Raw genomic sequence first — 26,348 nt, 5'->3', positions numbered from 1 at the left:
TCGCTCGCCACGGCATTCCGATTGCTGTCATGTCGGACAATGGGCCTTGTTTTGCCAGCCAGGAATGGTCGTCCTTTGCTGCTTCGTATGGCTTCACACACGAGACGTCCAGCCCCCTGCATCCCCAGTCCAATGGAAAGGCGGAGAAGGGCATTAACATCGTCAAGCGGCTCCTCTGCAAGGCTGCTGCTGCCGGATCGGATTTCTGCCTAGCCCTGCTGGCCTATCGCTCGGCCCCACTAGCTACTGGCCTCTCACCAGCCTAGCTGTTGATGGGTCATGCCCTCAGGACCATTGTGCCATTCATTCTGGTGCCCACAACCAACCATGCTCCGGTACTACACAGAATGCAAGAGCAGCGTGTTCGCCAGAAGATGGCATATGACACACGGGCAACTTATCTTCCCGCCCTGGCGCCTGGAGACGACGTCCGCATCCACCTACCAGAAGGTGGTTGGTCAGCACCTGCCGAAGTTCTCCGACGCGTGGCTCCCCGCTCGTTCCTGGTTCGCATGCCTGATGGATCCATTCGTAGGTGCAATTGCCGGGCTCTTCGCCTACTTCCACGCTCGCTACGGGAACTTACACCGACATCGCACCCCCCTGTTGTTCCTGATATTGACTTCGTGGAGCTTTCTGCCACCATGCCCCTTCCATCGTCGCCCATGGCCAGGCCCATTCCTCAGCGGTGGATCCAGACCCACCCTTGAGGCAGTCAACCCAAATTCGTCGCCCACCTACTAGACTGGACTTACGAGCCAGTTTGTACATTGAACTCATAATACCACTGTGTTAATATGTTTCTGTTCTTCTTTATCGTTACAGGAGTTCGTTTTGTCGTTCAACATTTCCCCGTTCTTTGTTTATGGTACAACCTCGTTGTTATGTCGCACCCGACATCGCCCCTTGTATATAGTTTAGCCCCATGTACATGCTGTAGATATTGCACACACACACATTTAGCTGCACTCAGTACATATCTCTATTTATAACCACATAGGCACATGTTCTTGTAAAAAAGGGGGGATGTCATGATATTCAGGTAAACATCACAGCACAAACATATACATACTGATGGACAGATCAACGGACCAATCAACACACACACAACACCACAGCCAATCACAGGCAAGAGCATACACAGTACAAAACAGGGAACACGGCACTTCCTGGGCATTCCAGCAGGAGACAGCTCAGGGCACAGAGCTCATAGCAAGCCACTCAGACATCCACCATGTGCGGAGTGCCACTACAAGATAGTATTAGGAATAGGTCCACAGATTCTAGGGTTATGATCGAACCTCAGTAACCAGTTTACCACTGTAAATAAATGTTAGTAATAAAACTGAGTTGTACCATTCGCAACCGTGTTGGTTCGTCTGTGTAGCAGAGTACCCAACACATCAGTGCTGACATTCTGAGAAAAGCAACTTGTACCATTTCCACTATGTTACTGCATGATAAGACTGTTCCGTTGAAGTAATAAGTGATGTGATGATTTGAAAGCTCCTAACAATGCGGTATAAAAGTTTTCTCAGGTGAAGCCAAAAGTCTGTTTGGTAACGATTTAAACTTCCAACTTAAGCTACACAGGCTGGTAACACAAACCGTAAGGGCTCAGCTACACTAACCCATGAGGTCACAACACACTCCATGGTTGATTGTAAACAGAAGATGCCATGTGAGATGACAGCACACAAACAGGAAATAAACTATTCCGTACTTTCAGTCTTGATGTGGCAAGTCCTTGGCAGGCCTTACAATACCTGCTTTGTGTGCCCAAGGAGTCATCATTTTAAGGTTTCCTTGAACTTCCCATCATAGTTCTGATGGCAGAACTTATGATATTTTCCTCTGATGAGTCGTCTCCTGGGTTGATCCTGGCACTCATACCTGCTTATGTTTGCGTTTGAGTGCTTCAGTGTGTGGACCCCCTTAACTTGCTCTCTTGCCTGATGTAATGCCAATCGTTGTGCTAGTGCAAAGGAGGGATGCAGCTACGACAGTGCATCCTCAAGAAGATGTTCCTCTGAGGTATATTCTGCTAGGCCCAGGTTTTGAGAAGGATCTGGAGGAAGGAGAAAACCGATTAAGCCTCACGCTTACAACTGGACATTAGTAGTCGAAAGTCTTCAAAATGAAGATTGAAGTTATGGGCGGGATTCTCTGTCGGCTGACACCGAAATCGGGAAACGCAATTGGGCGGAGAATCGGTTCCGATGCCGAAATCGGGACATGCGTCGGTTTGATGCCAAATTGCAACTCTCCGTCGCCTTGACAGCAGCGTCAATGCGTTCCAGAACGCACATACAGCAAACACCGTTAGCATATCATTAGTGGGCCCGACCTGGTATTCTCCGGGCCTCCACGATTCTCCGCCTCCAATGGGTCGAATTCCCGATGGCGAGGTTCACTTGAGCTTTTAAAAATCGTGAAACCGGCGTCATGGCTGATGAGGAGAGAGAGGAGGTAGGTCACAGAGAGGCGTGACTGTGGATTGCCGGGCCGAAGACTGGCCGGCTTGGCTTGCATGGGGGGGGCGGGGGGACGGAAGCCCGCTCTGGCTCAGACTAGCTCACCCCAAACATCCATCTGACAGAGCACCAAGGCAGGTTGTACAGGTTGTAACAGTGTGAACAGAGGTTTAATGTGCACAAATACATACATACACGTGCCCTAGCCCCTATAACTAAATTGTGCCCTGCACCCATGCCAACTTAATTGGTGTCTAACTTTCTGCCCTCATGGGCCCTAACACTACATCTAGGTGGATCATCAGGAGTGGAGGTGGCTTGCTCCGATTCTCATCCTGCGACCTGGATCCTCCTTGGCAGCCGGGTCCTGGGGCGACAGGGCCTGGATGGACCCAGCTGCTGCTCGGGTGTCCCAGGTGACGTGGTGCTGCCCTGTTCTGCCCACTGCCCACCAGATGCACCATGGCCAGGAGGGGTTTGATGGGGGGTGTTCCGAGGTGCTGTAGTATTCCGGCACCTCTTCTGCGGGAGTCACCAGTACGGGCCCTATCACCTCTTCCTCTCTCAGGGTGCCCCATGGTCCCTGGGCTACTCTATGGGGCAGGGGTGCATGCAGAGCTAACCCCTGAGGCTCCCCCGCCACCTGACGCTGCCAGTCCTGGAGACCCGCTCTGGTCTCAATCAGTGTCTCCATGCTTGTGCCCATGGAGCACAGGGAGTGGACCATCTCCACCTGAGACTGCGCCACATTACGCTGTGACTGTGCTACCACCTTCTGGGTCTGTGACACATCAGACAGTGACTGCATCATCTCCCTCTAGGACTGGGCCACCTCCGTCTTTGTCTGCGCCATATCAGCTAGTGCCTGGGTAATGTCGCTGCCGTTCTCAGCCATGGCCCGCTGTGACTGGGCCACACTCAAAAGCGTCGCTGCAATGTCCACGTGGTTCTGGCACATGGCTACCTGTGAGAGGGCAGCCCTGTTCTGGGCCTATGCCAATGCCTGCACAGAATATCCCAGGCCTGATCCATAGCCAACACCCTTACCCCCAATGCCTCCACCATGAATGTCACCCGTGTGACGTTGGCCTGGGTCGGCATCACCTTCTGCTCCTGCACACGGTTGGACTGCTCCAACTGCACCTGCAGGTGCTGCTTGCTCGCTGACAACCAGTTATGCAGTCCCTGGCTCTGCGACTGCATCTCCACGATCAATGGGACTGTCCGTTCCAGAAGCCCTAAACCTGTCTGGATGGCAGCTCGTCTCTGGGGTTGGCCCACCCTCCAACATCCGCCCCCTAGGTTGTTCCTTCCTTCACCTGATGCATCAGAACAGATGTATGGTGTGCACCAGAGGGTGATCCAGGAGCCTCTTCACTAAAGTGGTCAACCGTGATAAGTGGCCCTGGGATGGTGGTGGGTCTTGGAGACAGCTGTGATAGGAAATCTGTGTCATCCCCGGACTGGAGCTCCAGGCTGTCCTGGGTTTCGGGCTCCCATTCTGCTGCTGTCATCATCGATAGTCGGCACACGTAGAATAGAACTTACATAGAATCATAGAACTTACAGTGCACAAGGAGGCCATTCGACCCATCGAGTCTGCATTGGTCCTTGGAAAGAAGACTTAAGCCCAAGCCTGCACCCTACACCCTATCCCCATAACCCAGTAACCCCACCTAACCTTTTTGGACAATAAGGAAAATTTACCATGGCCAATCCACCTAACCTGCACATCTTTGGACTGTGGGAGGAAACCGGAGCACCTGGAGGAAACCCACGCAGACACGGGGAGAACGTGCAGATAATGGCCCAAGCCGGGAATCGGATCTGGGACCCTGGAGCTGTGAAGCCACTGTGCTAACCACTGTGCTATTGTGCTCCCACACGGGGAGGCTCAGGCTGTGGCGCTGGCTGGGGGTGCGGGACGCCAGATGGACCAGCCCCATCACCAGCAGGTTCTGCAGGAACAAGACAAATGATTAGACCGTGGGCCTAGTGGGGGTGAGGGTGGTGTGGATGAGGGTGGTGTGGGAGTGAGGATGGTGTGGAATGAGGATGGTGTGGGGGTGAGGATCATGTGCGAGAGATGTTTGGGGGGGGGGGGGGGGGGGGGGGGGGGGGAGTTAAAAGACGTGTCATGGGGAACCACAACTAAGCGGGGGTCTCACTTCCTCGTCGCAGCTGACCTGCAGCTCTTCCCTTTCTTCTGGGCCGCCGACCACAATCAGAGCCCTCTGCTCTGTCTCGGTGAGGTGCCGCAGGTCCAGCCGTTCCCTCCAGTTTACTCCTGCTCCCGCAGCCTTCTCCTGGGAGTGTGTGTATGTGTTTGGGGGGAGGAGCAGTATGGGTGCCGGCATGTGGTGCAGGGTGGGAGTTCGGCCGCTCTCCTAGGAGCAGGGCCGGAGTTTGGTGCCAGAGGCACAGTGCTGCCTACTTACCCTGGCTGCCCTGAGGAGGATGTGCAGTTTGTTCCTGCACTGCAGGTCGGTCTACTCATGGTGCTGACCGCCTCTGCCACCTGCGCCCAGGCACGGTGAACTGCGGCGGCTAGCAGCCTCCTTACTGGGCCAGGGTGGACTGCCTCTCCTCCACTGTGTCCAGGAGGGTCTCGAGCTTGGCGTATGTGAACCTCACCGCAGTGCATCGTGCTGCCATTTTGTTGGCTGGGTTGGTGTGTGTGGGCATGATGTGTGTACATACGGCTGCAGATTGTCAGCCTCCTGAGTGTCATTGCGAAACTGGCGAATCCCGCACCATTTCTCATTGGAATTGATTCAGGTGGCACCGGTGCTAGCCCCTTCACATTCACTGAATCGGTGGCGCAGTTTTGCTGTCGTGGAAGTCCATGAACCATGCCCCGGCGTCAACACTTAGTCCTAGAAACGGAGAATCCAGCCGAAGATTTTTTTTTTAGATGATTGAAGAAGTATAAATAATAGACAGACTGCTCAGATGAACTGCCTGCCTGACCTTCTTTAATGTTTAATGCTTTTGCTGGGCTACTAATGTCCAAGAGTTCCTGTTCCATTTGGATGAAGACTATGATGCTGGTCATTCCTCCCATTGCATTGTGTGCTTATGTTGAGTTGACCACCATGGCGCAAACAATCATCCTACGAGACAGAAGGCTGCCATCACCATTGTGTGCTGTCCTGTCCTGCAAAGATTGAGAAGACCCATTAGTGGGCAGTTATGGAGTAGAAAAAGTGGACATGTGTGGCTACTACACATATCACAGTTGCTGAGAGCTGGAAAAAACCATGACCAAAGGTGATGAATGGAAACCAATATATGATAATATGATAAAAGAAGTCTTGAGAGCAGATATGGATTTTTCAAGTGTAACCATTGCACAATGTTGGTGTTTCCCTTCCTGCCCAAAACCTTGCTCTGGGTAAAATTCAGGGTTTATAAACTTTTGTTTCGATGCAGCGTAAGGTTGCGGGCCATTGAAAGAGGCCCCCACGGCGATTCTCCGCCGACAACTGGCCGAGTTCCCGCCATCATGGTTCACTCATGGTTCCATCTGGCGGGAGCTCGGAGTGGCAGCTGCGGGGGGGGGGGGGGGGGGGGGCCTCCAGGACGATCAGGCTCGCGATCAGGGGCCACCGATTGGCGTGCGCGCGCGATCTGTTGGGGGGGGGGCGGGGGGAGTCTATATTGTCGGGGCCGGCCCACTGTGTGGCTCCGCCATGTTGGGCAGACCCATGGCCGGGGGTGCAGGGCCCCATACTGGCAGCCAGAGCTGTGAGGAGCACTCCGGGGCCCTGTTAGCCCCCTTCAAAACAGAGAATCACTCTGGACTTTCGAGGAGAGACGTTTTCTCGCAGGCGTGGGGACATAGCCCCATTATCAGAGAATTCCGCCGCATATATATCAATAGTGGAAAGACCAAGACAAATACAGAACATAAAAAGTAGAATTTCTTAAGAGATGCATGACCATTTACACTGCTTTTCCAGGTTTTGTTCATAAGTTATGATACGTGTTTGAGAGAAGAGTTGGGAAATGCGATCTCACGTTTTTAATGATGATTTGTTTAACACTTTCAAATCATAATGAAGTGTGATTATTGTGTGAATTGTAAACGGTGTGGAGCACTTAAGTCATCAGTTTCACTGAGAAGAACAAGCTAAAAGTTTAATTTCAAAAATAAATTGATATCTTGAGATAACCAGAAAGAGTTAAGGAGGAAAAGAACAAATTACATTATAACATCTTCACTTGGATTGAATCATACTTTGAATCATGCTTTGATAAGAACCTGCAGATGACTTCAAAGACAACATAAATTAAGAATAGTCCACAGTTTGGCTGCAAAATTGTGGTTTAGCATTTATCAACAGAAATGTGAAGAGCTAGAAAGAAACTTTACAGAATCTAAAGTATTCTCAATCTTTATATCGCACCTAGACCAACAGAATTGAAACAATTTTTGGCAATTGTATAAACGTATTCAGTAAAAAGTGGGAATCTGTACTTGGTATGTACAAGATTCTGGATTCACAGCAAGAATGATCTAACATTTTAATTCAAGCTTAAACTAGAAACTTGAGAATAAATTATTGCTATCTCCTCCTTATATCTGAACTGGAGGGGCACCAATATCCTGGGCGGGAGGTTGCTAGTGCTGTTCCGGAGGGTTTAAACTAGTGTGGCAGGGGGTGTTGGGAACCAGAACAGCAGGCCAGTAAGTGTAGGAAAGTGAGATTGAGATAAACATAAGGCAGTGCAAGAGCAGGCAGAGGGATGTAGGTTTGGAGTGCGTTTATTTCAATGCAATAAGTATAACAGGTAAGACAGGTGAACTGAGAGCCTGGATAACTGCATGGAACTATGATGTAATTGCAATTACGGAGAAATGGTTAAAGGAGGGACAGGACTGGCAGCTTAACATTCCGGGTTGTTTTAGGTGGGACAGAAAGGGGAAACAAAAGAGGTGGGGGAGTTGCATTGCTGATTAGGAGGCAGATCACAGATGTGTTGAGGGAGAACACATTGGAGAGATGTTGTAGTGAGGCACTATGAATGGAGCTCAGGAAGGGTGAAATCACAATGTTGGGAGTGTACTATAGACCTCCCAAAAGCCCGTAAGAGACAGAGGATCAGGTGTAGTCAGATACTGAAAAGGTGTGTAAAAAGCAGGTTGACTTTAACTTCCCCCACATTGGCTGGGAATTCCTTACAGCCAAGGGCTCGGATGGAGAGCAATTTGTTAGATTCACTTACATCCAAATTAGACAGGGACTGGAGAATGTGGATTGGGAGCGGCTTTTTGAGGGCAAATCCATGCCTGACATGTGGGAGGCTATTAAAGGCCAGTTGATTGAAGTGCAGGACAGGAATGTCCCCACAAAAATGAAGGATAGAAATGGCAGGATTTGGGAACCATAGATGACAAGGGAAATTGTAAGCTTAGTCAAAAGGAAACATACGATAGATCTAGACATCGAAAAACTGACAAAGCCCTTGAGGAGTAAAGTGAAAGTAGGAAGGAACTTAAATGTGGAATGAGGAGAGCTAAAAGGAGCCAAGAAATCTCTTTAGCAATCATGGTTAAGGAGAGTCCCAAGTCTTTTTATGCATATATTAGGAGCAAGAGGGTAGCAAGAGAAAGAGTAGGCCCACTCAATGACAATGGAGGGAAGTTAGGCGTAGAACTACAGTAAGTGGGTGAAACCCTTAATGAGTACTTTGTATCAGTATTCACCAGGGAGAAAGACATGACGGATGTTGACGTCAGGGATAGGTGTGTGAACGCTCTTGAGAACATCAATATATCAAAGGAGGAAGTGATGAGTATCCTAAATTGCATTAAGGTAGACAAGTCCTGGGGTCGGATGGGATCTACCCCTGGTTCCTGCAGGGGGAAAGGGGAGAAATAGCTGGGGCCTTAACAGATACCTTCACATCCTCTTTGACCACAGGCGAGGTTCCAGAGGACTGGAGAATAATCAATGTTGTTCCTTTGTTTAAGAAAGAAGGCAGGGTTAATCCAGCAAATTATAGGCTGGTAAACCTGACATCAGTGGTGGGGAAGCTTTTGGAAGAGATACTGAGGGACAGGATATATGCACATTTGGAGGACAATCGACCAGTTAGTGATAGGCAGCATGGTTTTGTACAAGGAAGGTTATGTCTCACCAACTTGATTGAGGTATTTGAAGAGGTGACAAAGAACATTGATGAGTGGAGGGCTGTGTATGTAGTTTAAATGGACTTTAGTAAGACGTTTGACAAGGGCCCGATGGCAGACCGGTACAAAAACTAAAATCACATGGGATTCGGGATGGGCTGGCTAGATGAATACAGAACAGGCTTGGTTATAGAAGACAGAGAGTAGTGGTGGAAGGGTGTTTTTCAGAATTGAGATCTATAGCTAGTGGTGTTCCACAGGGATCAGTGATGGGACCTCTGTTGTTTGTAGTATATATAAATGATCTGGAGGAAAATGTGACTGGTCTGATTAGTAAGTTTGCGGACGAAACGAAGATTGGCGGAGTTGCTGATAGTGCGTAGGATTGTCAGAGCATACAACAGGATATAGAAAGATTGGAGACTTGGGCATAGAAATGGCAGATGGAGTTTAATACGGACAAATGTGAGATGATACATTTTGGAGGATCAAATCTAAGTATGTATTATATTGTAAATGGCAGAACCCTTAGGAACATTAACATACAGAGAGATCTGGGCGTGCCGGTCCACAGTTTCCTAAAGAGGCAACACAGGTGGCCAAGGTACTTAAGACGGCATACAGCATGCTTGCCTTCATCAGCCGGGGCACTGATTACAGGAGTTGGGAAATGATGTTGCAGCTATATAAAATCTTGGTTGGGCCACATTTGGAGTATTGTATGCAGTTCTGGTCACCACATTATCGGAAGGATATGGAAGCTTTGGAGAGAGTGCAAATAAGGTTCACCAGGATGTTGCCTGGTCTTGACGGTGTTGGCTATGTGGAGAGGTTGAAAACTAGCATTGTTTTCACTGGAAATACAGAGGCTGAGGGGAGACCTGATGGAGGTCTACAAAATTATGTGAGGCATAGACAGAGTGGATAGTCAGAGGCTATTTCCAAGGGTGAAAATGTCAATTACAAGGGGGCACAGGTTCAAGGTGGAGGGGAAAAGTTTAAGGGAGATGTGCCGGCTAAGTTTTTCATGCAGAGAGTGGTAGGTGCCTGAAATGCGCTGCCTGTGGATGTGAAGGAAGCAGGCACATTAGCAACATTTAAGAGGCATCTGGATGGGTACATAAATAGGGAGCAAATAGGGGGATACAGACTGAGTACGGGCAGAAGATTTTTTAAAGTTAGTGCACAGGCTTGGAGGACCGAAGGGCCTGTTCCTGTGTTGTACTTTTCTTTGTTCTTTTGCTTAGCTTCTCTTTTCCTTAGCATATTGAAATTTGGGGTTTTGAAAGGTAAGCTTCATATTCTTTCACCATTCCTCATTCATTATCTTAATGATCCCAGGCTTGATTTAAATAATTTAGTTTTTATATATCTAATTGCGGATAGATCTACTAGCCAATTCAAATTTTCTCTGTTATTCAGTTTTGCATCCTATAAACCTTTGTAAACAGCATGGCATACATGACACATGAGTTTAACATGAAATCTGTATAAAGTAGGTTAATTTCAAGTTGAGATGTGATGGAGAGGAATTTTAAGAGGTCTATAGGAAGAATTTCCAAAGAAAGAACCTGTATTTAAATAGCACTTTTAATGATTTCAGTGTATCTTAAAGCATTTTACAGTCAATTAACTATGTTTAGGTGCAGTCACTGGTGTAATATTAGGCAGATTCTGCTTGGAGGCGGATTTATTTCAGTACTGTGATGGTGCACCGAACCCTGCCATCTTTCTGCCTCCACCAGAATTAAAGTTCTGGGTGGAAAAGCCCATGGCTGATTGTCCAAGTGAGGTCCTTTAGTAGCCAATTAATGACGACTTAATGGCCTCAACCCACCAGCCCTGGGATTAAACCAGCTGCAAGCCGGCCTGTCACCATATGGCATGCGCGACAGGTGAACCTGCGAGGGATGCTTTTCAACTCGGGCAGGGGTCCCTCAATCAAAGGCAATCTGCGCATGAATGAGGGACTGGACACGCGGAAGGGACATCATAGAAGCCCTACAGTGCAAAAGGAGGCCATTCAGCCCATTGAGTCTACACCGACCCTCTGAACGAGCACCAAGTAACCCCACCTGACACCATGGGCAATTAAGCATGACCAAACCACCTAACCCGCACATCTTTAGACTGTTGGAGGAAACTGGAGCACCTAGAGAAAACACACGCAGACACGGGGCGAACGTGCAAACTCCACACAGACAGTCACCCAAGGCTGGAATTGAACCCAGGTCCCTGGCACTGTGAGGCAGCAGTGTTTTTTTTTTTCTTTTTAAAATAAATTTAGAGTACCCAATTCTTGTTTTTTTCCAATTAAGGGGCAATTTAGCATGGCCAATCCATATATTCTGCACCTCTTTAGGTTGTGGGGGTGAGACCCAGGCAGACACAGGGGAGAATGTGCAACCTCCACATGAACAGTGACCCGGGGCCGGGATTGAACCCGGGTCCTTGGCGCCGTGAGGCAGCAGTGCTAACCACTGTGCTACTGTGCCGCCCAGGCAGCAGTGCTAACCACTGTGCCACCATGCCGTCCTACTGAGAGCCAACCCCCTGCCATACTTCCGGCCTCCACTGTCCCTCTCTCTCCATGACCAACACATTGCGAAACTCCCTTCCCACATACTGATTTGTGGCTTGGGTCCTCCACGATCCTGGGACTTAGGTACCTGTCCTTCCAGCAGCAACACAGTCTCCACATTGGCACTGCTGAGTGCAAAAGCTGCCGAGTAAGCAAGACTTCCGTCTGCAGACTCAATTCCTAGGGAAGTCCCACCAGTGGTCTGCCGTGCCTGATTGGAGTGTGGTTCAGCAGGCCTTCCCAAAAAGAGACACAATGGGTGGGATTCACAAGTCCCGTCCATGGCAGGACCCGCTGCGAGCCAGAATGGAACATTTGGCATTGCAGCCAAATCTCCATTCACTTGCTGACTCTCCAGCCAAGACCACTAACACCACAAGATTGAGCCCTCGAGTAACATAGCAGCCAATTTGTGCAAAGCAATGTCCAATGTATAAATGAGATAATGATAGATAGATATATAGATAGATAAATATAAATATAGATCGATATATAGTTAGACGGACAGACAGACAGTCAGACAGACAGACAGATAGATATATCGATCGATCGATAGATACGAGAATTTGTTTAACAATGTTGGTTGAAAGACTAAATATTGGTCAGAACACTGGGGGAAAACTTCCTTATATTATCAAAAAGCACCATCGGATTGTTTTCATCCACCAGATTAAGGAGAGTCCAGGGCCTTGGCATGTTGTTTCATCTGAAAGATGATAACTTCATCAATGCCGCACTCACTCATGAGTACTGATGTTGCGCCTGAATTATGCTTTCACTTCCACGTTTCTGGAGTGGGACTACAGTATTCCAACTCCAAGGCAAGTTTAACAAGGAGCCACAGCTGACCCTCCATTTTACTACCGAGGATTGTGGAAGTATGGAGAGTATGTTCATCCAAACAAAAATCAGCAAAACCTCACAAAGAACTTGGAGGGGAACTGTCATAATGGTAATTCTAAAGAAGGTTTGCAGTTTCAGATTATTCTGCTTCCTCTGACTGTAGTGGACCATAATAAATAGCTGAAAGTCTTATTTTACTTGACTTCTTTTTTTTCATTCATAACATGTGGACATATAAACAGGAGCGGATTGTAGGCTATTCATCCCCTCAAGTCTGATCTGCCATTCGATAGGAACATGGCTGATCTATTTGTATTTCAAGTTCTACATTCCCATCTTCTTGCCCGAGAAGAATCCGCTTTAAAAATATACAGTAACCTCTGCCTCCACCGCCTTCTGAGGCAGATAGTTCCAAAGTCACTCAACCCTCTGAGAGAAAAACATTCTCCTCACATCTGAATCAAGTCAACCCCCAATCTTCTAAACTCCAATGGAAATAAGCCCAGTCTGTCCAAACTTTCCTCAAAGACAATCTGCTCATTCCAGGTATCAATCTAATAAACCTCCTTTGAATCGCCTCAAATGAATTTACATCTTTCCTCAAATAAGGAGACCAAAACTGCACACAAGTTGGTGCCTTCGACATACTGCAATTATAAAAGAAATTGAAGGGTAGACATCCAGTGGCAGTTCTCCCATTTTAGTGCCATAACTTTGGTAGAAACCCCAGGGAAATGATGGTAGACTGTTTACGCTGTCTGGGATTTCTGCCAAAGGTACAGTGAGAGATTGGGAGAACAGTCACAGAAATTCCAGATATCTGTTTTGAATAAGTCTGAATTATGAAATTAAAGGAAAATGTGGTGTCCTTAGAACAAATGTTCTGACAGAAATAGTTTGGTAATTTCCTCCCCCCCCTACTAATATTGCTTGCTGGATACCCCTGCTTTGGAGTAGGTATATGTTTTCTTCCCATAGTTTGATGCTATAGAATGCGCTGTCATTCTGAGGGGAATCCCAAGTTCATGATGCTACCTTTGTGTATCAGCACCGTTATCCCACTCTTTGAACTATTATCCAGGAAAATTTAATTGCAATAATGGGCTTCTCTTTCTGATTCTCTTGGTTCACCGAAGAACCAATCTTTGTCTCCCTACTCTTTGTCATCTACATGCTGCTCCTCAGTGACATCACAGCATCAGCTACTATATTTATGCCGATTCCCTCGCAGACATATTTGTGCTGTAAATCATCCGGATCACTTCTTCATAATCAAAGCCTCTCATTCCACAGGTCTCTTGCAGGTTTTCTTTTTTCTGTTGGCAAACATGGCTGCAGTGACTTACTTTATGCACAAGGTAACAAAGATCTAACTTAATGAGAACTATTACCAGTTGTGGCTTGAAATGAGCCTGTAACATAAAAGTACAATAGAGCAGTGACTTTAACAGCACTTGTCCTGGTTGTAGCCTGAAGACACATGCTCTTGTTTGTCACTACCATCTTGCTGAATCATAGATGGTGAAGACAGATTTCATCTATCATGTCTGAGTAGCTATGGCTGGGTTCTATGATGTAATTCTTTTGCCGTTATGCAGCTGGCTTGCATATCCTCCTTCTACAAAAAAATCCTTCTCCTCCAGATCCACCTTAGTCATTGTTAGTCCTAGTTCAATGTCCATGATCAGAACTGCCTGTCAGCTGCTAGGTGGTGGTAGTAGGAATGTGGCTGTGGGAGCTAGAGTTGTCAACCCGCCAGAATTGGCCTGGAGTCTCCAGGAATTGAAGGTCCTGGAGAAAGATCATTGAGACATTAAAAGAAATTATTTTCGTTCCTCATTTTCTTTGAATATTTCTTTTTATCAGCCATAAAAATATTGAAAATAAGGATTGTTTGTCTGACAGTCAAGCGTTATCCAATTGGGTGATGGGTCTTTGTGCTTTTCAATTGGTGTAGGAAGGCAGTGCGTCACAAGGATGGGTGTGTTGGCCTGCCTACTGGATGGACTGTGAGGGAAAGCTGTATGATTAAATCCCAGGAAACATTTAATCACAGTTAGCAACCTAGTGGGAGCTGTGCACCAAAGTGTGCAGAATTAATTGAAGAAGCTGCAAGCTATCAAAAGAGTGGTCTAATGATCAGTTATTCAAGTCCAAAATGTAAATCTCATTAATAAGTTGACCAAGCTTTATTATGGTGAAGTTCTTCATGAACAGCTTGCAGGCCTCCCAGAAATCATTTTCTACAGGTGCCCAGTAAAGTGAGGGGGTGAACAGAATGGCTGTTTTCAGAGCTTAAGACTTTGGCATGCAATTTTTCTTCTTTCCAGGAAAGGCCTTGGGTACTTCAAGCAGAGTTTCTGATGACCACTCAGTCTCTCAAGCATGGATTGAAATAATTACTTGCATAGATATTGGCCAGAATTCTCCTGCCGTTGGGATTCTCTGTTCCCGCTGGCAGACCATGACTGATCTCTTCTCTGGGCAAGTAAGTGACAAATGAAGTTTAACACATGAATGTACGGTAGCACAACATTCTGAGAGGAAGAATAGGGAGGTCACTTATTACTTTGAAGGTACGGGCCTTGGATGGGTAGAAAAACAAAGAAAGAGATCTCAGAGTACAAATACACCAATCACTGTGTCACAGGTTAGCAAGGTCATAGAAATAAAGGAAAAGCCGTTATGTCTTGGACAGAATTGAAGTAGGGAAGTTATGCTAAACTTGTATTGACCTTGAACAACATTTAAAGGACTCTGTGCATTTCTGGTCACTATATTATGAAAAGAGGCATTGGAGAGGCTGCACACAAGGATGATGCCAAAATGAATGAGTATATATATCAGGAAAACATTTACTGGCTTGGTCTCTGTTCTCCTGGAAAAAGGCTGACGGGTGACCTAACAGGTATTTTAAATTCGGAAAAGTTTTGATGGAGTGGATTTTGATTGCAGGGAAGAACATAACAAGAGGTGTTCAATGTTATATAGTTACCAAGATATCCAACAGGGTATTCAGAAGAAACTTCTTTATCTGGGGAGTGGGGGGAATGTGGAAATCGTTACCATAGGAAGTGGCTGAAGTGAATAGTATACATAGACAAGCATATAATAGGGAAGAGAATAGAGGGTTACAATGATAGATTTAGATGAGGAAAGATTGGGAGAGGTTTGAGTGGAACATAAACACCAGCATTGACTTGTTGGGCTAAATGGCCTGTTTCTGTATTTTCAGTATCCTATGTAATCCCATGTAATAAAACTTAGGTATTGCTGAAAAAAAGAGGTCCTGAAAAGTGCCCAATCTACCCGATTATCCTGGAAGGATAAGGGGCGGGGTTCTGCGCAAATCGTCGGGGCTGGAAAAAACGGCGCAAAGCCTGGTGGGAACCACTCCGGCGTTGAGGCACCCCAAAGGTGCGGAATCCTCCTAGGATGGCGCCGGAGTGGTTTGCGCCACCCCGGCTGGCGGGAAGGGGCTTGGCGCCACATCAACCAGCGCCGAAGGACCTCCGCCGGCCAGCACGAGTTGGCGCATGCGCGGGAGTGCCAGCATCTGCTGGCGTCATCCCCGCGCATGCGCAGGGGGGGTTCATCTCCGCGTCGGCCATCGCGGATCGGTACAAGGCTGACACGGAGGAATAGAGTGACCCACGGCACAGGCCTGCCCGCGGATCGGTGGGCCCCGATCACGGGCCAGGCCATTGTGGGGGCACCCCCTGGGGCCAGATCGCCTCGCCTCGAGGTCGCCCACGGAGCTGGGTCCGGCCTGTAGGGACCAACCTTGATTTACGCCGACGGGACCCTCATTAAATGGGCGGGACTTCGGCCCATCGCCGTCCGGAGAATTCGTGTGGCCCCGGGGCCCATTGCGTCGCGCCGGTCCCCGCCATTCTCCGAGGCGGGCGGCGCGATTCACGCCAGGGCGATTTTTGGGGGGCCGGAGAATTCGGAGGACGGCGGGGGCGGGATTCACACCGACCCCCAGCGATTCTCCGACCCGGTGGGGGGTTGGAGAATCCCGCCCAAGGTGTCTGAAAAATTTGAGCAACAGGTGCAGATAGCCATGGCACACACTATGCAATAACAACACATGTGGCAATCTCCATTATTAGGATGCCAACATCAGGCCAAAAAGATATTTTGCCTACCACACAAATGAACAACATGGTGTATGAATTCAGTGTCAATGTGATGCCAGGTATGTGGGCCATTTGATTTGATTTGATTTATTATTGTCACATGTATTAGTATACAGTGAAAACTATTGTTTCTTGAATGCTGTACAAACAATGCATACCGTACATAGGGAAGGAAGGAGAGTCTGCAGAATATAATGTTACAGTTATAGCAAGATGTAGAGAAAAGATCAACTTAATACGAGGTAGGTCCATTCAAAAGTCTGATGGCAGTAGGGAAGAAACTGTTCTTGAGTCGGTTGGTACGTGACCTCAAACTTTGGTATCTTTTTCCTGACGGAAGAAGGTGGAAGAGAGTATGTCCGGGGTGCGTGGGGTCCTTAATTATGCTGGTTGCCTTTCTGAGGCAGCGGGAATTGTAGACAGAGTCGATGGATGGGAGGCTGGTTTGCGTGATGGATTGGGCTACATTCACGACCTTTTGTAATTTCCTGCGGCCTTGGGCAGAGCAGGATCCATACCAAGCTGTGATACAACCAGAAAGAATGCTTTCTATGGTGCATCTGTAAAAGTTGGTGAGAGTCGTAGGTGACATTTCAAATTTCCTTAGTCTTCTGAGAAAGTAGTCATTGGTGGGCTTTCTCAACTATAGTGTCGACATGGGAGGACCAGGACAGGTTGTTGGTGATCTGGACACCTAAAAACTTGAAGCTCTAACCCTTTCCACTTTGTTCCCATTGATGTAGACAGGGGCATGTTCTCCACTACGCTTCCTGAAGTCGATGACAATCTCCTTTGTTTTGTTGACATTGAGGGAGAGATTATTGTCGTCACACCAGTTCACCAGATTCTCTATCTCATTCCTGTACTCTGTCTCGTCATTGTTTGAAATCCGGCCCATACTGTGGTGTCATCAGCAAATTCGAAAATCGAGTTGGAGGGGAATTTAGGCCACAGTCATAAGTGTACATGGAGTATAGTAGGGGGCTGAGGACACAGCCTTGTGGGGCACCGGTATTGAGGATGATCGTTGAGGAGGTGTTGCTGTCTATCCTTACTGATTGTGGCCTGTGGGTTAGAAAGTTCAGGATCCAGTCACAGAGGGAGGAGCCGAGGCCAAGGCCACTGAGTTTGGAGATGAAACTCCATATAACCCAATGTCTGGTGGATCAGAGAGGCAAGAGGAGGACATTGTGACAGGCAGTCAGCAGCACCTAGGGGAGAGTGCGATAGAAGGACACAGAGACAGTCAGCAGCACCTAATGTTCAACATCACATCACAGGAGATACTTTTGGGCACAATTTAACCACAGTGTTGCACCCGGTGAAGATCTCGGCACACTGCTTAAAGGCCAAAATCGAGATTCTTACTGGGCGCGAATCAGTTTGTTATCTAACCGGCCTGCTCCTAATGGCGAATAATGGTGAGTGTAGTGATCTCTGTATGTGCATGTACACAAGGGGTTAATGAGTAATCAGTAGCACCACATGATCACTGGAGGGCCGGACCAACGGGGGTATAAAAGGCAGCCACATTGGTTCTTGGGCAGTCTCTCTCTCGGGTGCAATGTGATCAGGGCAATATCAGAATAGTTAGTGGAGTTACGTACAATCACTGTTGTTAGATCTTGTTAACCTTATCATTAGTATCAAAGTTAAAGTAAAGAACTCATGCACTTGTTGTTATAGTTACTCAATAAACCTTTGTACAAAGAAGACGAGTTTGAGTCTTCTTCATCGAGATTCAGAAGACCTCACCATCAACCAAGGATTGAGTAGCACGAGTTACCTACCACACAGGTAACAAGACATGGTACCAGGCGTGTTGGCTTTAAAAGAACTAGTTAGATAAGGTTAGACAACAAGAGAAGAAAAATTTGGATAGATATTCGACCACGGAAGTCTTCGCAGCACTCGGACCTCTCGGGCAAGAAAAAAACGGTAAGATGGCTCACTTCCAGCACCACAGGAACTCAGAACCTCTGGTAATCTCCAGTATAATTGGAAAATATTCCTCCAACAATTTAATCTATTTATGGAAATTAAGGACATGACTGCTGCGCCAGATTCTAAAAAATTGCCTACCTGTTATCTGTGGCAGGGAAACAGGCCATTGATAGATATAATTCATTCACCTATGCGGAAGGGGAGGACAAGGACAAACTGGACATAATTATAAAAAAATTCGACAACCACTGCAAATCTGAGGTTAATGAGACATTTGAACGCTTTAAATTCATCAAGTGGCTACAAAAATCAGGAGAATCGTTCAGCAGATTTGTCACTGACTTAAAGCTGATGGCCCAATCCTGCAATTATAAAAACCTCCGTGACTCCCTCATCAGAGACCAAATTGTCAGTGGCATCTCTGATGAGGGACTCAGAAAGTCTCTCCTGAAACACAGAAACCTGACCCTTGAAATGGCCATTCAAAAATGCTCTGCTCATGAAATTACTGAAGCACAGTATGAACAATTTACTCACCGGGAACAAGGCCTCCACCACGAGGTAATGGTGGCCCAGGCATCTAGAAGGCGTTCCTCCACCGGCAATCCCGCGCGCGCGAACCTGGAAGTGGCACACACATGCGCAGTTTGCCCGAAAATTGGAACCGGATGACAAAACTACTGCGCATGTGCAAGCGTGGCGGGACAGCGTGATGACGTGTCTTCACTGCGGACATGCCCATTTAAAAGGGCAATGTCCGGCTTTGGGCAAACAGTGCCTGAGGTGTGGAAGATACAATCACTATGCCTCTAAATGTAGAGCTGTCCTACACATGACTTCCACAGGACAAAAACTGAGGCCCTGCGATGTTAGGAATGTTGCATCAATGGAACATAAACCAACCTACGGTTATTACTTATTAGAAAATGATGACCTAGCCTGTGACTACTCATACGGCGTGGACACGGTTGAATCAACTGAGGAACCTTGCATAACAGTCACCACGCCTCATCCGAAATGCCCGAAAGAAACAACAAGAGTTTTAAAGTTACAAAACACAAAATGTTTTCCTCCAGTGACAGAATGAAGCCTGAGCGTCCACCCACAGTTAAACATTACCGCCGCACCACCCTGGAACAAGCATTTTGCAACACCCAAAGAGAAGAGCACAATGACAAATCCAGAGCAAAAGATTTGTTCATTGACGATGACTACTCAGGAGATGAGTTCCTCATTGGACAAATGGAGCACCATGACACATCCATAGCAAGAAGAGATGATTTGCTCGCTGACGAATGCTACTCAGCCATGGATGAGTTCACCGGATCTGATGATCATTGCAGCAACAACATGGGTGCCAAGTTCAATATGAGTCTCATGGTAGAGGAATCCAGTGTCATGACGACATGGCAGATCGTCGATACAATGGATGGCAGCCACATGTCAAATATCCGAGAAGAAGGCGACGCCACGCAGAGAGCACAGATCGACTCCACAGAGGGAGTAATACCGGCCTCCACAGCGAGCTCGTTGACAGACTCCAGAATGGACGCAATTAAAGACTCCGGTTTGACAACAGTGCACGAGGAAGACTATGACAGTCTATCCGCCTTATATGAGCAACCAGCAGCAGACTATGAAAGTCTACCCAGCTCATGTAACCAACAAGAAGACATTGAATGTCTACCCACTATATGTAAAAACAGTGACAAAGTGATCACACTCAACATACAGAGTGTGCAGGATCACAACGAGACTGACAGATCTCAGCTCGTCTGTACAGAAGTACAGAATAGGTCTACTCTTGGGTCCAGTGAGACCACGTCATTTGAAATCTTGTAGATTTTGACTCCAGAAGAGGAGCACCAAGAAACCAAAGGTGATTCAAATGTACCGGAAATGTCTCCAGAAGAGGAGCACCAAGGAAGCAAAGGAGAGAAATCAAATCCACCACAAATGACTGATGTCACCAACATCAATACAACATCAGATCATTCTCACAATTCTCAAGAAAAAACGCTCAACGAAACATCGGCTACCAAAAAGGGCACTGACACAAACACCTTTGAGTATGACTCGAATAATACACATGGTACAGTCAGTAAGAGCAAAACTGCAACAACAACAACAACAACAAGACCAACAACGGTATCAACAAAGACAGAAGCCACAAAAACAACAATAAAACAACGACCTGTACATCATGTCACAACTCCACACATAAAGGAGAATGTACCAGCACAGTTCAAAACAGTGGTAAGACTACGATTATTACATTCCATGACAACAAATCTCTCAATTTCATATCTGCACCATAGCAAGCAACCAACCCAGCTTTCAAGAACGAGGACGTACGGAGTCAATACCGCAAACACAAATAAAAAAGTCCGAGGCTGACAACAAGCTGCTTCGACCATTTGAATACATCAAGATGACTTGCTGGTCACTTACACACATGAACACTGATGATGTTCTCACCAAAATGACGACATCAACATTGCCACCTCGACGACAGAAGAAGAAAGCAACCCAACTGATCAAATTCATAAAGTTTGGACTCACAAATTTTCTTGTTAAGATTGGACTCTTTAAACATTGATTGGCTTTCTGAAGTCATCATTACCATCACAGATTGTACACAGCGTTATTTGTCTTACCTGTCTCCAGTTAACTGAATTCATTATGTTTGTTCAATTTTCTTTTCAACATACAGAAAATATGTAACACAAGGAAGAGGGGGGATGTAGTGATCTCTGTATGTGCACGTACACAAGGGGTTAATGAGTAATCAGTAGCATCACATGATCACTAGAGGGCCGCATTGGGCAGCCACATTGGGTCTTGGGCAGTCTCTCGCTCTCTCTGGTGCACTGTGATCAGGGCAATAATCAGAATAGCTAGGTGGAGTTACGTATAGTAACTGTTGTTAGATCTTGTTAACCTTATCACTAGTATCAAAGTTAAAGTAAAGAACTCATGCACTTGTTGTTATAGTTACTCAATAAACCTTTGTTGTTACTGGATGAGTTTGAGTCTTCATCGAGATTCAGAAGACCTCACCATCAACCAAGGATTGAGTAGCACGAGTTACCTACCACACAGGTAACAAGACAGTGAACATGTCATTAACCACAATTTGCATAATTACCATCTAATTAGTGAGATTGATGTTGAATGTAATGGCATCCTGGGAATTAACTGACTCCCCAGGCAGAAATCACGAGGGTGTCGTTTAGTATTCCTTTTTAAAAACATGAAACTGGCACAATGGCTGCTGAGGGGAACGGAGATGAGTAGCCATTTTCATTTTCGGGCACGCAGCCCAAGGGCACTGGAACTACTGCCCCTGTGCTCGGGAGGGAAGTGGGGAGTCCCCTCAGGGGGGATAGACTTTGTCAGGGGGCTGAAGCATTCCAGGCCAGGGGGTGTGGAGCTTTTCATCTGTGAGGCCTTCAAACCATCTTGCAATATTGTGGATACTCTTAACTAGGGCAATAGAATTTACAGTGCAGAAGGAAGGCCATTCGGCTCATCGAGTCTGCATGGCTCTTGGAAAGAGCACCCTACTTAAGCCCACACCTCCACCCTATCCCCTTAACTCAGTAACCCCAGCTAACCTTTTTTGGGCACTAAGGGCAATTATCATGTCCAACCCACCTAACCTGCACATCTTTGGACTTGGGAGGAAACTGGAGCACCCGGAGGAAACCCACACAGGCACGGGAGAATGTGCAGACTCCACACAGACAGTGACCCAAGCTGGGAATTGAACCTGGAACCCTGGAGCTGTGAAGCAACTGTGCTAACCAACTGTGCAGCTGTCTGTCCTACCATAAACTTCCAGGGCAGAACCCTGTTCTTGGTTATATGCTGAAGGTCACTTTATTGTGAGCAGCCTCTAGCTTCACAGCTGAAGGCTATTGCTAATAAGGAATTGGCCTTGTTAGTTGTGAGAGCACTTACCAGTTGCAGGTTGTGTTTACTGCTTGCTCCTGTTTGTGACTTGCAAATGTCTGGAGGCTGCTGTAGCTGAGAGTTTGTTTGCTACTTTTGGCTGCCTTTTCTGCTTGCTTGCTACCTCTTCCCCTTGGGCTTACATGCTGCTTTCTGGATGCAGGGAAGGAAGAAAGAAGGAGAGGAAGAATTTGGCAGGACTACTATCAGGCTAAGGATGCAGGAGGGCTTGCTCGATCAGACTGTGAATTATTTTAAAAGCCTGTTTTGTGTGTTGACTGTGTATTCTGTGAACTTCTGGGTCAGCTGTTAATGGCCCTGTGTCCCTGTAGTCCAGTCCTCGGACAGGGAGTTGATGGAAGACCAGGCCCCAATATTGCAGGAGGAGGGGTGGCGGCTCGGCTCGACTGCGCAGCCCGGATTCGCCATCTGCTGCTCCCATTATGGGAGCCGTGGGGGTCCCTGTTGTTCCTTTGCTTCCTTTTGCACTGTGTTTGGTCTATGTTTGTCGGGGGGGAGGGGGGTGGGGAATTATATCATGGATACCATGTAACTGCGGATGATCTTTTTTACCAGTTACAGGCCCTCCTGTCTCTGTAGCCTGGGAGTCACTGGAAGATGCTGGAGAGGGGAGATGGTTTTCACTTTCTCTCTCTCTCTTTCCCTCCTCCATTATGTTCCAGCTCTGTGAGGCCTTCTGGTCGTTGGCTTACCAAGCGGTTTTCCACTGATTCAGGTCCACTGTAGGGGCTGAGGGGGTGGGGTGGGTGAGATGTTTTTGTACAGTTGGCGGTGTATTGCTCTTTTGTCTGGCGGCTGTGTGCTTGTCTGCTGTGACCCCCTCACTTCTACGTCCTGGATCCTGGCAAATTACCAGTGGTGGAGAAGGGGTGGGGTGTTCTCTCTCCTTCCACTGTGTCCCATGTCGGCATAGCCTTTTTTGTTGTCTATGCTGCTTGCTGTCATGCATGTGCACTCTAAATGGTGCGCACGAGCAGTCATTCACGCCTGTACTCTTTATACACGCACACTCGCCGATATGCACACACTGATGTTCACACACAAGCTTTCCTGTAAACGCATTGGCCGCTTTTCCACCGAAGTAGGTCTGCTGTTGGGGCCGCGGGGCTGGGAGTGTGTGCTGACTCGGCAGCTGGCAGTATATTCTTTTTGTTTTTTGTCTCGATTTTGTCTTTGGTATACAGCTGGTGTCCTTGTTATATTCCTGCCTGTTTTATGTTTTCTTTCGCTGCATGCTGCCGGTGCTGATGAGGGGGCGGGTTCTTCTCTCTCCTTCTTCTGCTGGATGCATATCTGTCGTTTTCCGATGGTTTAAGTCACTTCTTAGCACCCTCCCACCAATGTAGGCCTGATGCTGGGGTGGGTGGGGGGAAATGGTTTTCTCTCTCTCCTCCACCGTGCTCCATGTTGGAGCAGCCTTTTCCGGTGAGGCTCGGCTGGTGAATCTTTCTGCTGGTGTAGGTCGGGAGTGAGTGCGCTCTGGGTGCCAAGTGATTGGTGTCCACATTGTAATGTCTTTTGTATTGTGATACTGTCATGGGTGCCAAGTGAATCGTGTCCTCATTGTATTGACTTTTGTATTTTGATACTGTCAATAAACTAAAATATTTGCAGGTAGTGTTTGCTGCTTGCTCCTGCTGGTGGTTGTAGATACCTGCTGTTGTTGTTTCCTAGTTTTTCTGGTTTGAAGCAAGAGGACGCTGCAGGACCTGATGCACAACATTGTTTCAAATGGGCCAGCTGCTAACGCCATTGGAGAAATGCTTTTGCAAATTCCTTACACTTTTGTTGCTGGTTTGAGTGCTCCATGTAATTGATACGTCACCGCAGGTTAAACACGCTGAAAGTCAAGATGTTCAACTGCACCTTGAACACCAGTAGAATATGTAGAACTATTTGTCGATGTACTTTCTCGATTATTCTTTTTGGCTACCGTGTATGTGCTGTGCACAATCCCTCGGCCTCCAAAAAATACTATTCACTGTACTTCGGTGCATGTGACAAGTTAACCAATCAATCAATAATTGGATGGCAGGATTTGGTTCCGGTGAGGTTGGGCCGTGTGGGAAGGCCTGCATAGCTGCGGCTCCTGGACGGAAAATGGCACTGATACTTGGAACAATTCACACATTTATAAACCGATCATTTCTACGTCAAAGTTTTGAACATGATAACACATTCTCAGGCTAATCCTCCATTTCTGTTGAGGAATCTGCGAGGGGTAATACAGTGTTTTTTTTTTCCTGAAAATGAGCTGAGATAGCTTTGTATTGGTACCAATATGGAACGGTGACATTTCCTTGCTAATTAATGGTTAGTGTGCTGTGTGGAATATTATGTAGTCAATTTTCAAATCTTTGTTAATGTTGACCGTTTATGCCATTAAAATATTACTCAAATACGGGCAGCATGGTGGTGCAGTGGTTAGCACTGCTGTCCCACGGCGCTGAACCTCCCAGGTTCGATCCATGCTCTGGGTCACTGTGTATGTGGAGTTTGCACATTCTCCCTGTGTTTGTGTAGGTTTCGCACCCACAACCCAAAGTTGTGCAGGGTAGGTGGATTGGCCATGCTAATTTGCTCTTTAATTGGAAAAAATGAATTGGGCACTCTAAATTGAAAAAAATAAATAAAAATATTACTCAAAATGGCTTCTCTGGGTGCAATTCTCAGATGTTGATTATTGCATTGCATTTCAATCAAACTTCAAAGCCTGAACACTTTGCCTGAACTCTAGAAACATCAGCACTATAGAGACAGCAGTCAACAATCAAACACGCGAGCTGGGCTTCAGCACTAGGGATATCTTTATGACCAAAGGATGAATGTGTGGATCAGGGAAGGGCACCTGAGCACAATCTCCCTAATGTTCCCTGCAGGGGTCTGGATCTGGAGACTAGGGGCTCCTGATGTGGCCGGGCTGAATGTACGGAGCGTGATTCTCCAGCACAATTGGCTTGCTCTGAGAGGAGACGGTTCACAAAAGGGTAGGGGAAGCTTGGGGGATTTGAGGATCCCCGCATGTGCAGCTCCTGCAAGCCCAGGATTTGGACGTGGAGCAGCAGGTGGGGACACTGTGCAGTATCTGTGAGGCGGAAAGTGTCGTGGATAGCACGTACAGAGTGGTGTTCAGACTCCACAGGCAGAAAGGGAATAGGTGACCACCAGGAAGAGCAAGAGAGCCAAGCAGGCAGTACAGCAATCTCCTGTGGTCATTCCCGTGCAAAACAAATAGGCCATTTTGGATACTGTTGAGGGAAATGACCTCTCCAAGGAAAACAGCAACAGCCAAATTTATTGCACCACGGTTGGGTCTGCTGCAGAGGGGAGGAGTAAGAAGTGTGAGAATACAATAGTTATAGAGGATTCAATTGTAAGGAGAATAGATAGGTGTTTCTGTGGCTGCAAATGAGTCTCCAGGATGGTATGGTGCCTCCCTGGTGCAAGGGTCAAGGATGTCCGAGAGTGGTTACAAGACATTCTGGAGGGGGAGGGTGAACAGCCAGTGGTCGTGGTACGCATTGATACCAACAGCATAGGTAAAAAAACAGGGAGGAGTTTCTAAAAGCAGAATATAGGGAGTTGGGAAGAGTGTCGATAAGTCGGACCTCAACAGTAGTGATCTCAGGATTACTACCAGCGCCATGTGCTAGTCAAAACTAGAAATAGCAGGATATATTGGATGAATACGTGGCTGAAGAGATGGTGTGAGGGGGAGGGTTTCAGATTCCTGGGGGATTGCGACCGTTTCTGGGGAAGTGAGACCAGTTCAAACTGTGTGGGTTATACCTGGGCAGGACCGAGACTGACGTTGTAGGGGGAGTATTTGCTAGAGTGGTTGAGGAGCGGGGTGCGAAACTCTGCGAGGAGGAGGAAACGAGAACAAAAACAAAAGATAGAAATGGGAATAAGAAAAGTGATAGAGAAACCAAGAGCCAGATTCAAACACGGCCACAGTGAAAAATATTAGGCGCGAGACAAGTAATGTTAAAACGACAAGCTTAAAAGGATTTGCACCTTAATGCACGGAGCATTTGCAATAAAGCGGATGAACGGGTCGTGCAAATAGATGTAAACGGGTATGATATAATCGGGATTACACAGACAGAGCTGCAGGGTGACCAGGGATAGGAACTGAATGTCCTGGGGTATTCAGTATTTATGAAGGTCAGACAAAAAGGAAAAGGTGGTAGAATGGCAGTGCTGGTTAAAGAGGAAATTATCACAATAGTGAGGAAGAATATTAGCTCTGA

The 26,348-nt window shown here is 47.1% G+C and overlaps 1 protein-coding gene across 1 annotated transcript in view; it reads right to left on the bottom strand.

The window, feature by feature from the left end:
* LOC140389828 (spermatogenesis-associated protein 16-like) overlaps window positions 1–26,348 on the bottom strand; it is a 370,821-nt gene that overhangs the window by 79,882 nt on the left and 264,591 nt on the right. The gene's annotated exons all lie outside the window — the stretch shown is intronic.

The sequence above is a fragment of the Scyliorhinus torazame genome, chromosome 14 (assembly GCF_047496885.1).
Source record: "Scyliorhinus torazame isolate Kashiwa2021f chromosome 14, sScyTor2.1, whole genome shotgun sequence".
NCBI classification, from domain to species: Eukaryota; Metazoa; Chordata; class Chondrichthyes; order Carcharhiniformes; family Scyliorhinidae; genus Scyliorhinus; species Scyliorhinus torazame.
This window is presented reverse-complemented; position numbering and strand designations above follow the sequence as displayed.